This window comes from Nicotiana tomentosiformis, chromosome 12, assembly GCF_000390325.3.
Source record: "Nicotiana tomentosiformis chromosome 12, ASM39032v3, whole genome shotgun sequence".
Classification (NCBI taxonomy): domain Eukaryota; kingdom Viridiplantae; phylum Streptophyta; class Magnoliopsida; order Solanales; family Solanaceae; genus Nicotiana; species Nicotiana tomentosiformis.
The window spans coordinates 93,513,186-93,531,736 of record NC_090823.1 but is presented as its reverse complement, the minus strand read 5'-3'; the positions used below and the strand labels follow the sequence as shown (position 1 = coordinate 93,531,736).

Sequence of the window (18,551 nt, the reverse complement as noted above, 5' to 3'; positions counted from 1 at the left end):
TTGATATCGATTGTGCACATCGGCTCAGGTAATAGTCGGGTACTCGACCAAATTCTGGTTCAGCTGTCGTGAAGCCATCGAGCTTCATTCGTTCAGTCCTTGAGTGAAAGCTTGTACAGCCCAATCGTCCGTGACCGGTGGTAGATCCATTCGTTCCGTTTGAAAACGAGATACGAACTCTCTTAGCATCTCGTTATCTTTTTGCTTTACCTTGAAAAGGTCCGACTTCCTGGTCTCGGCCTTTATGACTTCGGCGTGTGCTTTTACTCGAAAAATCAGATGATAATTGTATGTATGCTAAGGTTGGCGGCAAAGAGTATAGCCTCTCTCAGGCTTGGCAATATAAGAGCACGCACGAGCTTGTGTGGACACTAGGTGAACTAAGGATATCGTGATTACATTCTGGAAAAAACTTGGCGGTGATCCAAAAAACAATAAAAAGGAGAAGAACGATGTGATGTAAATAAAAAGATTAACCAATGTATTATATATACTATCATTTAATTACATGCAAAGGAAATAAACATTACATGCAACACACGTTCATAGCTACTCCTCGCGGAGCATCGACAAATCCAACCATCATTTAGTTTATCTTTTTTTTGTATTTTAAAATGCCTATATATATTGTGAATGGCAGAAAAACAGAGAGATTCTTTCTAAGTATAGTCAAAAGATACGAAAAAACATGGGCGAACGACGTCGTTTTCCCAATTTCACCCTGGTGGATCATCAGAGCAGCATTGAATTAGTTCTCGCCTTTGTGTTTGGCTTCGTTGCAACTTGGTTATTTTTTATCAATAGATCAAATGATGAACGCAGCGAAAACAATGAGAGCACCACCAATACCACTACTACTACTAGTGCTATTGACGGAGAATGCAGATGGAAGGATAAAGACAACGATGTCGACGTCATCATCATCGGTGCTGACGTTGCTGGTGCTGCACTCGCTCACACGTTCGGCAAGGATAAAGAAGCAGTCTCTTGTAGAAATGCAGGGTAAGGTTGCGTACAATAGACCCTTGTGGTCCGGCCCTTTCGCAAACCCCGCGCATAGCGGGAGCTTAATACACCGGGTTGCCCTTTTAATCCTTCATCAATTTTTTAAATTTCTGTTTTAAGCTTATTTGCATTTACGTAATGAATTGAGTGTAATTGGCCATTTGGCCTAATGACTTAGATAATGTGACCATTTCTTACGCGTAAAAGAATTTGTTCTCGTCTACTTAAGCCTTGGTGGGCAGAGTTGCCCAATACTTGTGTTAGCAAGAGATAGTACCTAATGAAATTGTCGAGGTGCACGCATGCTGGCCTGGCCTGGACACCACCGTCATAAAAAAGTTACTTGTAAAAGAAATGATCTGGATGGAAAGCATTAGGTCTCAAAAGAAGGCTACTTTGCCTATAATTAAAGGCGGATTTAAGACTTAAAGCTTATAGGTGCATTTACATTTCTATCTCTAGGGTTGTCTCATGGACCAAGAAATTGGAATGACAACCTTGAAAACCAGGGTTCGATTACTGACGGAGAATACATATCAAAGGATAAAGACAACGATGTCGACGTCATCATCGTCAGTACTGACGTTGCTGGTGTTGCACTCGCTCACACGTTCGATAAGTTTGTATTTATCCGCTTATCCTTCATCAATTTTCTAAATTTCTAAATTTCTGTTTTTAACTTATTTGCATTTACGTAATGAATTGTGTGTAATTGGCCATTTGGCCTAATGACTTAGATAATGTGACCATTTCTTACTCGTAAAAGAATTTGTTCACGTCTACTTAAGGCTTGGTGGGCGGAGTTACCCAATACTTGTGTTAGACCGAGGTAGTACCTGGTGGAATTGTAGAGGTACACGCATGCTGGCCTAGCCCGGACACCACCGTCATAAAATAAGTTACTTGTAAAAGAAATGATGTGGATGGAAAGCATTAGGTTTCAAAAGAAGGCTACTTTGCCCATAATTAAAGGCAGATTTAAGACTTAAAGCTTATAAGTGCATTCCCATTTCTATCTCTAGGGTGGTCTCGTGGCCCAAGAATTGGAATGACAACCTTGAAAACCGGGGTTTGATTACTGACGGAGAATGCAGATCGAGGGATAAAGACAACGATGTCAACGTGACATCGTCAGTGCTGACGTTGCTGGTGTTGCACTCGCTCACACATTCGGCAAGTTTGTATTTATCCTCTTATCCTTCATCAATTTTCTAAATTTTAGTTTTTAACTTATTTGCATTTACGTAATGAATTGTGTGTAATTGGCCATTTGGCTTAATGACTTAGATTACATGACCATTTCTTACTTGTAAAAGAATTTTTTCTCGTCTACTTAAGCTTTGGTGGGCGGAGTTACCCAATACTTATATTAGCAGGAGGTAGTACCTGGTGGAATTATAGAGGTGCACGCATGCTGGCCTGGCCCGGAAACCACCGTCATAAAAAAGATACTTGTAAAAGAAATGATCTAGATGGAAATCATTAGGTCTCAAAAGAAGACGACTTTGCCTATAATTTAAGATAGATTTAAGACTTAAAGCTTATAGGTGCATTCCCATTTCTATCTCTAGGGTTGTCTCATGGACCAAGAAATTGGATTGATAACCTTGAAAACCGGGGTTCGATTACTGACGGAGAATGCAGATCGAAGGATAAAGACATCGATGTCGACGTCATTATCGCCAGTGCTAACATTGTTGGTGTTGCACTCGCTCACACATTTGGTAAGTTTGTATTTATCCGCTTATCCTTCATCAATTTTCTAAATTTCTATTTTTACCTTATTTGCATTTACATAATGAATTGTGTGTAATTGGCCATTTGGCCTAATGATTTAGATAATGTGACCATTTCTTACTCGTAAATGAATTTATTCATGTCTACTTAAGCCTTGGTGGGCGGAGTTACCCAATACTTGTGTTAGCAGGAGGTAGTACCTGATGGAATTGTAGAGGTGCATGCATGCTAGCCTGGCCCGGACACCACCATCATAAAAAAGTTACTTGTAAAAGAAATGATCTGGATGGAATGCATTAGGTTTCAAAAGAAAACTACTTTGCCCATAATTAAAGGCAGATTTAAGACTTAAAGCTTATAAGTGCATTCCCATTTCTATCTCTAGAGTGGTCTCGTGGCCCAAGAATTGGAATGACAACCTTGAAAACCGGGGTTCGATTACTGACGGAGAATGCAGATCGAGGGATAAAGACAACGATGTAAACGTGACATCGTCAGTGCTGACGTTGTTGGTGTTGCACTCGCTCACACGTTTGGCAAGTTTGTATTTATCTGCTTATCCTTCATCAATTTTCTTAATTTCAGTTTTTAACTTATTTGCATTTACGTAATGAATTGTGTGTAATTGGCCATTTGGCCTAATGGCTTAGATAATGTGACCATTTCTTACTCGTAAAAGAATTTGTTCTGGTCTACTTAAGTCTTGGTGGGCAAAGTTACCTAATACTTGTATTAGCAAGAGCTAGTACCTGGTGGAATAGTCGAGGTGCACGCATGCTGTCCTGGCCCGGACACCACTCTCATAAAAACGTTACTTGTAAAAGAAATGATCTGGATGGAAAGCATTAGGTCTCAAAAAAACTCTACTTTACCCATAATTAAAGGCAGATTTAAGACTTAATGCTTATAGGTGCATTCTCGTTTCTATCTCTAGGGTGGACTAGTGGTCCAAGAGTTGGAATGACAACCTTAAAAATCGGGGTTCTATTACTGACGGAGAATGCAGATCGAAAGATAAAGACATCGATATCGACATCATCATCGTCAGTGCTGACGTTGCTGGTGTTACACTCGCTCATACGTTCGTCAAGTTTGTATTTATCCGCTTATCCTTCATCAATTTTCTAAATTTTGGTTTTTAACTTATTTGGATATACGTATTGAATTGTGTGTAATTGGCCATTTGACCTAACGACTTATATAATGTGATCATTTCTTACTCGTAAAAGAATTTGTTCTCGTCTACTTAAGCCTTGGTGGGCGGAGTTACCCAATATTTGTGTTAGCAGGAGGTAGTACCTGGTGAAATTATAGAGGTGCACGCATGCTGGCCTGCCCCGGACACCACCGTCATAAAAACGTTACTTGTAAAAGAAATGATGTGGATGGAAAGCATTAGGTCTCAAAAGAAGACAACTTTGCCCATAATTAAAGGCGGATTTAAGACATAAAGCTTATAGGTGCATTCCCATTTCTATCTCTAGGGTGGCCTCGTGGACCATGAATTGGAATAACAACCTTGAAAACCAGAGTTCGATTACTGTCGGAGAATGCAGATCGAAGGATAAATACATCGATGCCGACGTCATCATCGTCAGTGCTGACGTTGCTCGTGTTGCACTAGCTCATACGTTAGGCAAGTTTGTATTTATCCGCTTATCCTTCATCAATTTTCTAAATTTTGGTTTTTAACTTATTTGCATTTACGTAATGAATTGCATGTAATTGGCCATTTGGCCTAATGACTTAGATAATGTGACCATTTCTTACTCGTAAAAGAATTTGTTCACGTCTACTTAAGCCTTGGTGGGCGGAGTTATCCAATTGTACCTAGTGGAATTGTCGAGGTGCACTCATGTTGGCCTGGCCCAGTCACCACCGTCATAAAAAATTTACTTGTAAATGAAATGATCTGGATAGAAAGCATTAGGTCTCAAAAGTATACTACTTTGCCCATAATTTGAGTCGCATTTAAGACTTAAAGCTTATAGGTGCATTCGTGTTTATATCTCTAGGGTTGTCTCATGGAACAAGAAATTGGATTAACAACCTTGAAAACTGGGGTTCGATTACTGATGGAGAATGCAGATCGAAGGGTAAAGACAACGATGTCGACGCCATTATCGCCAGTGCTGACGTTATTGGTGTAGCAATCGCTCACACGTTCGGCAAGTTTGTATTTATCCACTTATCCTTCATCAATTTTTTAAATATCTGTTTTAAACTTATTTGCATTTACGTAATGAATCGTGTGTAATTGTCCATTTGGCCTAATGACTTAGATAATATGACCATTTCATACTCATAAAAGAATTTGCTCTCGTCTACTTAAGACTTGGTGGGCGGAGTTACTCAATTGTGTTAGCATGAGGTAGTACATGGTGGAATTATCGAGGTGCACGCATGCTGGCCTGGCCTGGATACCACCGTAAAAAAAAGTTACTTGTAAAAGAAATGATATGGATGGAAAGCATTAGGTCTCAAAAGAATACTACTTTGCCCATTTAAAGGTAGATTTAAGACTTAAATCTTATAGGTGCATTCCCGTTTCTATCTCTAGGGTGGTCTCGTGGTCCAAGACTTGGAATGACAACCTTGAAAATCGGGGTTCAATTACTGACGGAGAATGCAGATCAAAGGATAAAGATAACGATGTCAATGTCATCATAGTTAGTGCTGACGTTGCTGGTGCTGCACTCGCTCACACGTTCGGCAAGTTTGTATTTATCCGCTTATCCTTCATCAATTTTCTAAATTTCGGTTCTAAACTTATTTGCATTTACGTAATGAATCATGTGTAATTGGCCATTTGGCCTAATGACTTAGATAATGTGACCATTTCTTACTCGTAAAAGAATTTGTTCTCATCTACTTAAGCCTTGGTGAGCGAAGTTACCCAATACTAGTGTTAGACGGAGGTAGTACATGGTGGAATTGTCGAGGTGCACGCATGCTGGCCTGGCCCAGACACCACCGTCATAAAAAAAGTTACTTGTAAAAGAAATGATCTAGATGGAAACATTAAGTCTAAAAAAAAATACTACTTTGCCCATAACTAAAGTCGAATTTAAGACTTAAAGCTTATAGGTGCATTCCCGTTTCTATATCTATGGTGGTCTAGTGGTCCAAGAGTTGGAATGACAACCTTGAAAATCGGGGTTCGATTATTGACAGAGAATGCAGATCGAAGGAGAAGCACAATGATGTCGATGTCGTCATCATCAGTGCTGATGTTGCTGGTCCTCCACTCGCTCACACGTTCGGTAAGTTTGTATTTATCCATTTATCCTTTATCAATTTTCTTAATTTCAGTTTTTAACTTATTTGCATTTACGTAATGAATTGTGTGTAATTGGCTTTTTGGCCTAATGGCTTAGATAATGTGACCATTTCTTACTCGTAAAAGAATTTGTTCTTGTCTACTTAAGCCTGGGTGGGCGGAGTTTCCCAATTGTGTTAGCAGGAGGTAGTACATGATGGAATTGTCGAGGTGCATGCATGCTGGCCTGGCCCGAACATCACCGTAATAAAAAGGTTACTTGTAAAAGAAATGATTTGGATGAAAAACATTAGGTCTTAAAAGAAGACTATTTTGCCCATTTAAAGGCGGATTTAAGACTAAAAGCTTATATGTGCATTCCCGTTTCTATCTCTAGGGTGGTCCCGTAGTCGAAGAGTTGGAATGACAACCTCGAAAATCGGGGTTCGATTACTGACGGAGAATGCAAATCGAAGGATAACGACAATGATGTCAACGTCATCATCGTCAGTGCTGACGTTGCTGGTGCTGCACTCGCTCACACGTTCGGCAAGTTCCTATTTAACTGCTTATCCTTCATCAATTTTCTAAATTTTGGTTTTTAACTTATTTGCATTTACGTAATGAATTATGTGTAATAGGCCATTTGGCCTAATGACTTAGATAATGTGACCATTTCTTACTCGTAAAAATATTTGTTTCTTGTCTACTTAATCCTTGGTGGGCAGAGTTACCCAATACTTATGTTAGAAGGAGGTAGTACCTAGTGGAATTGTCGAGGTGCAGGCATGCTGGCATGGCCCCGACACCACTGTCATAAAAAAGTTACTTATAAAAGAAATGGTCTGGATGGAAAGCATTAGGTCTCAAAAAATACTACTTTGCCCATAATTAAAGGCGGATTTAACACTTAATGCTTATAGGTGCATTCCCGTTTCTATCTCTAGGGTGGTTTAGTGGTCCAAGAGTTGGAATGACAACCTTAAAAACCGGGGTTTGATTACTGAAAGAGAATGCAGATCGAAGGATAAAGACAATGATGCCGACGTCATCATCGTCGGTGCTGACGTTGCTGGTGCTACACTTGCTCACACGTTCGGCAAGTTTGTATTTATTCGCTGATCTTTCATCAATTTTCTAAATTTTGATTTTTAAATTATTTGCGTTTACGTAATGAGTTGTGTGTAATTGGAGATTTGGCCTAATGACTTAGATAATGTGACAATTTCTTACTCGTAAAAGAATTTGTTCTTAACTACTTAAGTCTTGGTAGGGAGAGTTACCTAATACTTGTGTTAGCAAGAGGTAGTACATAGTGAAATTGTCGAGGTGCACGCTGGCCTGACCCGAACACCATCGTCATAAAAAAGTTACTTGTAAAAGAAATGATCTGGATGGAAAGCATTAGGTCTAAAAAAAATACTACTTTGCCCATAATTAAAGGCGAATTTAAGAATTAATGTTTATAGGTGCATACCCATTTCTATCTCTAGGGTGATCTAGTGGTCCAAGAGATGGAATGACAACCTTGAAAACCGGGGTTCGATTACTGATAAAGAATGCAGATCGAAGGATAAAGAAAATGATGTCGACGCCATCATCATCGGTGTTGACGTTGCAGGTGTTGCACTCTCTCACACGTTCAGCAAGTTTGTACTAATCCGCTTATCCTTCATCAATTTTCTAAATTTCAATTTTTAACTTATTTGCATGTACGTAATGAATTGTGTGTAATTGGCCATTTGGCCTAATGACTTAGATAATGTGACCATTTCTTACTCATAAAAGAATTTGTTCTGGTCTACTTAAGCCTGGGTGGGCGAAGTTTTCCAATTGTGTTAGCAGGAGGTAGTACATGGTGGAATTGTCGAGGTGCATGCATGCTGGCCTGGCCCGGACATCACCGCAATAAAAAAGTTACTTGTAAAAGAAATGATCTGGATGAAAAGTATTAGGTTTTAAAAGAAGACTATTTTGCCCATTTAAAGGCGGATTTAAGACTTAAAGCTTATATGTGCATTCTCGTTTCTATCTCTAGGGTGGTCCCGTGGTCGAAGAGTTGGAATGACAACCTCGAAAACCGGGGTTCGATTACTGACGGAGAATGCAAATCGAAGGATAAAGACAATGATTTCAACGTTATCATCGTCAGTGCTGACGTTGCTGGTGCTGCACTCGCTCACACGTTCGGCAAGTTCCTATTTAACCGCTTATCCTTCATCAATTTTCTAAATTTCGGTTTTTAACTTATTTGCATTTACGTAATGAATTATGTGTATTAGGCCATTTGTCCTAATGACTTAGATAATGTGACCATTTCTTACTCGTAAAAATATTGGTTTCTTGTCTACTTAATCCTTGGTGGGCAGAGTTACCCAATACTTATGTTAGAAGGAGGTAGTACCTAGTGAAATTGTCGAGGTGCAGGCATGCTGGCATGGCCCCGACACCACTGTCATAAAAAAAAATTACTTGTAAAAGACATTATCTGGATGGAAAGCATTAGGTCTAAAAAAAAATACTACTTTGCCCATAATTAAAGGCAAATTTAAGACTTAATGCTTATAGGTACATTCCCGTTTCTATCTCTAGGGTGGTCTAGTGGTCCAAGAGTTGGAATGACAACCTTGAAAATAGGGGTTCGATTACTGACAGAGAATGCAGATCGAAGGATAAAGACAATGATGTCGACGTCATCATCGTCGGTGCTAACGTTGCTGATGCTGCACTCGCTCACACGTTCGGCAAGTTTTTATTTATCCGCTTATCCTTCATCAATTTTCTAAATTTCAGTTTTTTACTTATTTGCATATTCGTAATGAATTGTGTGTAATTGGCCATTTGGCCTAATGACTTAGATAATGTGACTGTTTCTTACTCGTAAAAGAAATTGTTCTCGTCTACTTAAGCCTTGGTGGGCAGAGTTGCCCAATATTTATATTAGCAGGAGGTAGTACCTGATGAAATTGTCGAGGTGCACGCATGCTGGCCTGACCCGGACACCACCGTCATAAAAAAGTTACTTGTAAAAGAAATGATCTGGATGGAAAGCATTAGGTCTCAAAAGAAGACTACTTTTCCCGTAATTAAAGGCGGATTTAAGACATAAAGCTTATAGGTGCATTCCCATTTCTATCTCTAGGGTGGCCTCGTGGACCATGAATTGGAATAACAACCTTGAAAACCAGAGTTCGATTACTAGTGAAGGGAACACCAAAGTGAATGTTTCCTATTTCCCTTAATTTTGGTGGACAAAATTACCAAGTGTCTTTGTTGCTAGGAGGTAACACGCGCTCATGGATTAGTCGAGGTTCGAGCAAGCTGGTCGGATGCTACCATGAAAAATATGTATATAGAATGCGAATTTGAGATAATTATTTATTAGATCCGCCTCTGAACTGATTACAACCGGTTTTGACAATGGTGATACAATAGACACTAAACTAAGAATTTCAAGGTTACACATGAATTGTTAGAAGGATAAATACGGTTAGAAGAAGAAAGGGGTGATTAACAATTGAAAACTGAGTGTATATGCTGATTTTGAAATGGTTTTGAAGATTCTTGCTTAGTATTGCTTCATAAGTTATTAATCAAAAAGGGCAATTTTTGTGGCTACAAAGGAAGTTTAATAAAATTCTTAATGCTAGGTTTGAGTATTAATGCAATTCTTACTTATTTTAAAGAAAAAGGAATGATGAAAGAAGAAAAGAAGCATTCTCTTTGAAATGGTATACTTATACATTTTGGATTTCAGGATAGGCGTTGAGTACATGTGATTGAAAGAGATTCGGCAGAGCCTGATCAGATTGTGGGAGAATTGCGACGGCCAGGTGGCAACCTCAAATTGCTTGAGTTGGGACTAGATGGTTAGTAGCCACTTGTCTAACTTACATAATGAAATTCATTTGTCATTATGGTCAGACATTACTTCTCCCTGGATGGAGAAAAAAATGTTCTTTAGAAGTTTTACACCCCATTTGTCCTTCTGAGGAGAGTATAAAGAGAAGATTGGTATAAGCACCCTAAGACTTGGAATTGAGATGTAGATGATTGATTGATTGATTTTTCATTTTTTCTTGTACAGAACTCCATAATATTCTCTTGCTAAATAGAGATTGTGTGGAGAATATTAATGCTCAGCGAGTTTTTGGATATGATCTTTTCAAGGATGGGAAAAACACCTGGCTATCTTATCCCCTGGAGAAATTTCACTCAGATGTTTCCGGAAGGAGCTTTCACCATGGGTGCTTCATCCAAAGAATGTGAGAGAAATCTGCGTCTCTACCCAAGTATATATCTCCTCTCCCTATTTATTAATGACCTAGTTTGTAAATTCTCCGTGTAAAACATCTTCATTGGTGTTATGCTCTTTCATTGATTAATGGCTACTCCATATGCTTTTGATTATCTGACAGTGTCAAACTAGAGCAAGGAACAATCACTTTTCTGCTTGTAGAGAGTGAGACCACTAAAGGTGTACTGTACAAAACTAAATCTGGTGAAGATTTGAAAGCTTGTGGACCATTAACCATTGTGTGTGATGGTTGTTTCTTGAATCTGCGACGTATGCGTTGCAACCCAAACGTAAGGGCAGCTACTAGAGTTTTAAATTTTTGCTTGGGGGGAATGTTGAAAATAACTCAGTGGTTGACGGGTTCAAGAGCTCATTCCTACTAATCTTTTGCTTATTTTCTTATTCTACAAATAAGAATTGGGTGAAACATATTAAGGTATGATTGGAAAAAGTAGTCGAGTATGTGAATATCAACAATTGTTTTCTATGTACTTTATTTTTGGTGTTTCTTTATTAATCCTTTCTCCTGAAGCTCATTGATGTTATCATATCCCACAGGTAGATGTGCCTTCTTGTTTTGTTGGTTTGGTCCTGGAGAACTGCCAACTTACTCATGCAAACCATAGTCAATGTTATTTGGCTAACCCTTCACCTATTATCTTGTTATATCCTATTAGCAGTACTGAAATTCGTTGTCTGGTTGATGTACTTGTGTAATATGGCCAAATTTTCATGACATTTATCATGACATAATATTCATTATAAAAAATTTGTGGTTCATGACATTTGGCATGACATAATATTCATTATAACAAATTTGTGGATCATGACATTTGCCATGACATAATATCCATTATTAGACCAAGGATTTCTTGCTATAAATAGAGGAGTTTCTCCTCATTTGTAAACACACCAATTCAAGAGCTTTTCACTCTTGTCTTTCTTTCTTCTCCTTTATTTCATTATAGAGTATTTTGTAAGAGAGTGAGTGTTGAGAAATACTTGTGTGAACCCTTTCTTTTGAGTGATCTTGTGAGGTTATTCTCTTGGGGTATTTGGGATTAATTAGAGTATTTACTCTAATTTTGTACTCTCTTTTGTACTCTTGTTGATATAGTGAAATTGCTCCTCTCCGCTTGTGGACGTAGGTCACCTTGACCGAACCACGTTAAATTTGTGTCTTCTTTATATTCTTTAATTTCCGTTATTATCAACATCCATTGTCTTTGTTATTGTAATTATACCGTTGTTTGGCTAAATTCCGCACTACCCGGGTTCCCGATCCTAACAAATTGGTATCAGAGCCAGATCTAACCGGGTTAGTTTAAATAGCCAAAAATGACTCTAACAAAGTCTTATGTTGAGAAATTTGACCGAAGTGCAAACTTCGGAATGTGGCAATTAAAGAGATGGAAGCTATCCTAATTCAGGATGGCTTAGATTTGGCACTGCAAGGAAATGAGAAGATGCCGGATAAAATGACGGGCGAGGAGTTTGCCGTCATACACAAAAAGGCAAAAACATGTATTATTTTAAATCTTTCAAATGAGGTTTTGCATGAAGTTGCAGCAGAAAGCTCAACCAAAGACATATGGGAAAAGCTTAAAACCCTATATATAAAAAGAACAGTAGAAAGCAGGCTTTACCTAAAGCAAAAACTCTACACTTTTCGTATGGCTAAAGGTACCTCTATACTTACTCATCTTGATACTTTTGATTCTCTTCTTATGGATTTAAGTAACATAGATGCTGAAATCAAAGATGAGGATCAAGCTGTGTTATTGCTTGTTTCCTTACCCCAGTCGTTTAAACATATAAGAGATACTATGCTTTATTGAAAGGATAATATCTCTTATAAAGATATCAAATCTATTTTGAAATCAAAAGAACAAATAGATAGAGATATTGCTGGGGAAACTAGTGGGAACCAAGGGGAAGGCTTATTCATAAGAGGTAGATCCAATAAGAAAGATTCAAGTAGTGAGAAACCTAAATCAAGATCAAAATCCAGATACAGAAATGTCATGTGCAAATATTATCATAAGAAAGGTCACATTATTTCTGAATGCTTTAAATCGAAAAACAAAGAAAAGCATACAGAAAAGAAAAATGAGCACAAAAATATTAACACTGCCAAAACAAGTGTAGCTGTTGATGAGACTGAGGGAACTATTTTTTTAGCAACTAATAATAGTTTCAAATCTAACAATGAGTGAATTTTAGATTCGAGTTGTTCTTATCATATGTGTCCCAGTCGGGATTTATTTACCACATATGAATCTATTGGAGGTAAAGTTGTCTTGATGGGCAACAATGTTGCCTGCAAAGTTATTGGAAAAGGTACAGTCCGAATCAAAATGCACGATGGTGTGGTGAGAACTCTCACCGATGTTAGACATGTTCCTGACTTGAAGAAAAATCTCATCTCTTTGGGCACTCTAGAATCTCTTGGGTGCAAGTACACAGGTGAAGGTGGAGTTCTGAAAATTTCTCATGATACTCTTGTGATCATGAAAGCACGCAGATTTGGTACGTTATATACTCTTTTGGGATCTACTGTTACAGGTGCTGCTGCAGTTTCAATATCAGATAAATCAGATTCTGATATCACCAAATTATGGCATATGTGATTAGGGCATATGAGTGAAAAAGGTCTTTCCATCCTCAGCAAAAGAGGTCTCTTATGTGGCCAAAGTACAGGAAATATGGAGTTCTGTGAACATTGTGTGTTCGGGAAGCAGAAAAGAGTCAGCTTCAAATCTCCAGTGATTCATAAAATAAAAGGTACTTTGGATTACATTCATTCAGATCTTTGGGGTCCTTCACGTACCCCATCAAAAGGTGGTGCCAGGTATATGTTAACTTTCATTGATGATTATTCAAGAAAAGTTTGGGTTTATTTCCTGAAAAATAAAAGTGATGTTTTCTTAAATTTCAAACAATGGAAAGTTTTGATTGAGAAGCAAACAGGAAAACAGGTTAAGCGGCTTAGAACAGATAATGGCTTGGAATTTTGTAATGATGAATTCAACGAATTTTGCAAGAATGAAGGAATTGCTCGATATCATACTGTGAGAATGACACCTCAGCAAAATGGTGTGGCAGAAAGGATGAATAGAAATCTTTTGGAAAGGGCTCGTTGCATGATTTCAAATGTTGGGTTGACAAACGCCTTTTGGGCAGAAGCTATCTCTACAGCTTGTTATATTGTCAACCGAGCTCTTTCTGCACATTTGAACTTTAAGACTCCAGAGGAAATATGGTCAGGTACTCCTGCTAATTATTCTGATTTAAAGATATTTGGTTGCCCTGCATACATGCATGTAAATGATAGAAAATTAGAGTCAAGGGCTAAAAAGTGCATTTTCCTTGGGTATCCATTTAGGGTGAAAGGATACCGACTATGGTATCCTGATCCCATGGCACCAAAATTTATAATTAGTAGAGATGTAACCTTTGATGAATCCTCTATGTTATATTCTAGAAAAGAGTCTTCTAGTTCTTGTGATACAGATAAAGGGAAGTGTACACAGAACCAAGTGGAGATTGAGATTGGCATTCCTTCTAAGTCAAGCTCATCAACTTTGGAGCAAAATACAGTTGAAACTCCTGAAGTTGAGACAGAAGCTGAAATTCTTGAAGTTGAGACTCCTGAAGTTGAACCAGAAGAAGAGGAATATTCTATAGCCAAACATAGACCAAGAAGAGAAGGTAAACAACCATTAAGATTTGGAGATTATGTTGCATTTACTTTTTCAGTTGCACAGGAAACTGAAGAAATTGGAGAACCATCAAAATATTCAGAAGCAGTTTCTGGTGCTGACTTAGCCAAGTGGCCGATTTCAATGAATGAAGAAATTGAGTCTCTTCACAAGAATGGTACTTGGTCTCTTGTGAAGCCGCCATCAGGAAAAAGAATTGTTGGTTACAAATGGGTTTTCAAGAAAAGGATGGTATTCCAGGGGTTGAAGATGCGAGGTATAAGGCACGATTAGTTGCAAAGGGCTATAGTCAGGTACAAGGAGTTGATTTTAATGATATTTTCTCACCTGTTGTTAAACATTGCTCTATTCGTGTCTTGCTTACCTTCGTTGCCATGTATGATTTGGAATTAAAAACAACTTGATGTTAAGACAGCTTTCTTACATAGCAAACTTGAGGAATAAATATACATGCATCAACCCGAAGGATTTGAAATTGAAGGAAAAGGAGATCATGTTTGCTTGTTGAAGAAATTCTTGTACGGATTAAAGCAGTCTCCAAGACAATGGTATAAAAGGTTTGATTCCTTTATGTTGGGTCATGGTTATTCGAGGAGCATGTATGATAGTTGTGTTTACTTCAGGAAGTTAAATGATGGTTCATTTGTGTACCTATTATTATATGTTGATGACATGCTCATTGCTGCTAAGGATTTAACAGAAATTCACAATTTGAAAAGTCAGCTGAAAAGTGAATTTGAGATGAAAGATTTGGGAGCAACTAAGAAAATCCTTGGCATGGAGATCAAAAGAAATCGAAAAGCCAACAGGCTATTTCTGACCCAGAAGACGTACTTGGAGAAAGTCTTGGAGAGGTTTGGCATGAAAGATGCTAAACCAGTTAGTACCCCTCTTGCTGCTCATTTTAAGTTATCAGCTGCTCAGTCCTCGCAGTCAGAGGAAGAAGAGAGGTACATGGCACAGGTTCCTTATTCCAGTGCAGTCGGCAGTATTATGTATGCAATGGTTTGTACATGTCCAGACATTTCACAAGCAGCGAGCGTGGTAAGCCGGTATATGGCTTGCCCTGGTAAAGCACATTGGCATGTTGTGAAATGGATTCTCAGATACTTGCGAGGTACTTCAAACACATGTTTGGAGTTTGGGAGAAATACTAACACTTTGGTTGGTTTTGTAGACTTAGATTATGCAGGTGATCTTGACAAAAGAAGATCACTGACATGCTATGTATTTTGCATCGGTGGTTGCGCTATTAGTTGGAAAGCTACATTACAACATATAGTAGCTTTATCTACTACCGAATCAGAATATATGGCAGTGACCGAGGCGACCAAAGAAGATTTATGGTTGAAGGGTCTATTTGCGGAACTCAGTTTACACCAAAGTGGTATTACCATTTTCTGTGATAGTCAAAGTGCCATTCACTTGACTAAAGATCAAATGTATCATGAGAGGACGAAGCATATTGATATAAAGTATCATTTCATCCGAGAAACCATTGCTGAAAGAAAAGTCTCTGTTCAGAAGATCAACACTAGAGACTTTGGCCGTAAAATGCAAAAAACAAGGAACGGTCATGGCGGGGCGGTGACTATGGTTCCTTAGGTCCTATTTAATTGCCCAGAAAATTTTTAGGCGATCCAATTCCGGGGGGGCCGAGCTCAGGACGCAGGACATGGTAGGACGTGGCCATGGCAGGACGTGGCCATGGCACGGCGTCGGACGTGCCAGGACATGGCCATGGCACGGAAGCTTGTGAAGGAAGCTAGACTGACGAACCGGTTTTCCCAGACCTCTTTCTTCTTAAACCGCTCAAGGTCGACAACTGTAGTATCTCCCGAGGCCCCTGGGACCTCAACCCAATACACCAACAAGTCCTCAAACACCATGCAAACTTAGTCGAGCCCTCAAATTACATTAAATAGCAAAAACGTGAATATCTCTCTATTCTGAGATCGTATCGACGAACGGTTTAATGCGTTGGAAACTAGACTCATAGATCTTCAATTTGGTGGGTATATTACCCCGTAATTCTAATATTGCTGACATGTTCACAAAACCTCTTCCAGTGTCCAAGTTCAAGCTTTGCCTGAACTTGATTGGCGTTTATGAAGAATGATTTTGCCCATTGGGATTTTTGCGGAGAAGGTGGAGCAAATTTACTATATATAAGCCGAAATTAGGCCAAGGTGAAAATTTGTAATATGGCCAAATTTTCATGAAATTTGCCATGACATAATATCCATTATAACAAATTTGTGGTTCATGACATTTGCCATGACATAATATCCATTATAACAAATTTGTGGATCATGACATTTGCCATGACATAATATCCATTATTAGACCAATGATTTCTTGTTATAAATAGAGGAGTTTCTTCTCATTGTTAAACACACCAATTCAAGAGCTTTTCACTCTTGTCTTTCTTTCTTCTCCTTTATTTCATTATAGAGTATTTTGTAAGATTGTGAGTATTGGGAAACACTTGTGTGAACCCTTTCTTTTGAGTGATCTTGTGAAGTTATTCTCTTGGGGTATTTGGGATTAATTAGAGTATTTACTCTATTTTTGTACTCTCTTTTGTACTCTTGTTGGTATAGTGAAATTGCTCCTCTCCGCTTGTGAACGTAGGTCACCTTGACCGAACCACGTTAAATTTGTCTCTTCTTTATATTCTTTAATTTTCATTATTATCAACTTTCATTGTCTTTGTTATTGTCATTATACCGTTGTTTGGCTAAAGTCCGCACTACCCGGGTTCCCGATCCTAACAACTTGGTTAAAGGGTTCCTTATATTTCCAATGGTGAACTGGCAAAATACTTAAAAACTGGTATTGCTCCCTAGGTAAAGTATGATGAAACTTTCTTCTGATTGCCATACAACATAGGTGTATGTTACTTCAATTCTATGGCATTCAATGAGATGTTTACCTTGTTTTTCTAGGTCCCTCCTGAGATACATGATGCATTCATTGCCGCAGTTGATAAAGGAAACACCAGGATAATGCCAAACCGAAGCATGCCTGCTGCTCCTCATCCAACTCCCGGTTCTCTCCTCATGGTCGATGCACTCAAAATGCATCATTCGTTAACTGATGAAGGGATGATTGTTGCACTGTCTAATATAGTTGTGCTCCGTGATCTTCTCAAACCCTTTGTAATTTGAACGATGCACCTACTCTCTGCAAATGTCTTAAGTCCTTTTACACCTTTTGCTATGTATATTTTTGCTATATGTTAACTGCTATTGTTGGTATTATTTCGATCTTTATAAGTGAAAACTACCGCTTGGTACTTTCCCTTGATGGAAATTGTTGGGCCATCAAGAATTAGGAACCACAACACTAAAGCACCTCTAATGGTGTCACTTGCTTAAGTTCTAAATACCAACGTCGGGAAAGAAACACAAGAAAATAAGCTATCTCTTCTACTGATGATGTGAAAAATGCGTGATTCATGAAACTAAAGTGTTTTAGGGTTTTCTACAAAACAACTGAACCTCTTATGATCTCATATGCTTATAAGTGACATTTGCCAACAGTGACTCATTAAATTTACCTTTACCAACAATGACCTATTAAGAGAATGTACATTTACCAATGGTGATGTGAAAAGGCTTCGGTCATGATCGATGGTATTCCCCAACCGTTGATTCTTGTTTGTCATTTCTTTGATATGGCAATCTATGGTGTTGGCCGGTTGCTGCTTCCTTTCCCATCACTCAAACGCATGTGGATTGGTGCCCGGTTGATTTCAGTAGGCATCAATGTAGCCTTTAATTTGCTTCAATATTTCTTAAATCTTAACATCTTTTGTTTGAATACTTTTATGCTGATAATTTTCTATGAGTCAATACAGAGAGCATCTGGACTCATTTTTCTCCCTATTATCAAGGCAGAAGGGGTTAGGCAGATGTTACCTGCGACTGTTCTAGCATATTATAGGGCTCCTCCTGAAGTGAAGTTGCAACCACAAAAGCAGAAAAAGCTCAATATTATGCGACCTCCAGCAGTAATCTAGTCGTGGGTGCTTGCAAGTTTTTTAGCATTGTCCATTGTCCAACCTGTATCAAGAGATTAGTCCAATTGTAACATCTTTTTTGGTCCCAAGTTTTTCTTCCCTTTTCCCCTCTCATTTCAGTGATGACATTTATAAATTCCAAAAAATGAATTAAAATCCTACTCCTGCCTTCTACATAGCGCACGATAGCGTGTTTAGCTAACGTACGCCCTCGCCGGCATGGGCAGGGGATGGCCAAAAAAGAGCAAAAACAAAATTCAACTATCTGTGGAAAAAGTAAGGAAAGCAAATCGACGTCCATTAGTGATAGAATCAACAGACATTGGAGGGATTTTTGATGACCGAAAGCAAATTAGGGCTTTTACTCCAGAAGCTTCAAATCTACGGACTTAGCTGAAAATCACGCCGATAAATAACAATTCGACTATAGAGAAGATGAAATCTGCCATGCATACTCAAGAAACCCCATCTTCTAGCAACCAAAGAACTGTTGCAATTGCAGGTACC

The 18,551-nt window shown here is 38.5% G+C and overlaps 1 pseudogene; it reads left to right on the top strand.

Annotated features, from left to right (window-relative positions):
* Positions 1–688: 688 nt before the first annotated feature.
* On the top strand, positions 689–17,357 carry LOC104087210 (squalene epoxidase 1-like; annotated as a pseudogene).
* Positions 17,358–18,551: the final 1,194 nt, after the last annotated feature.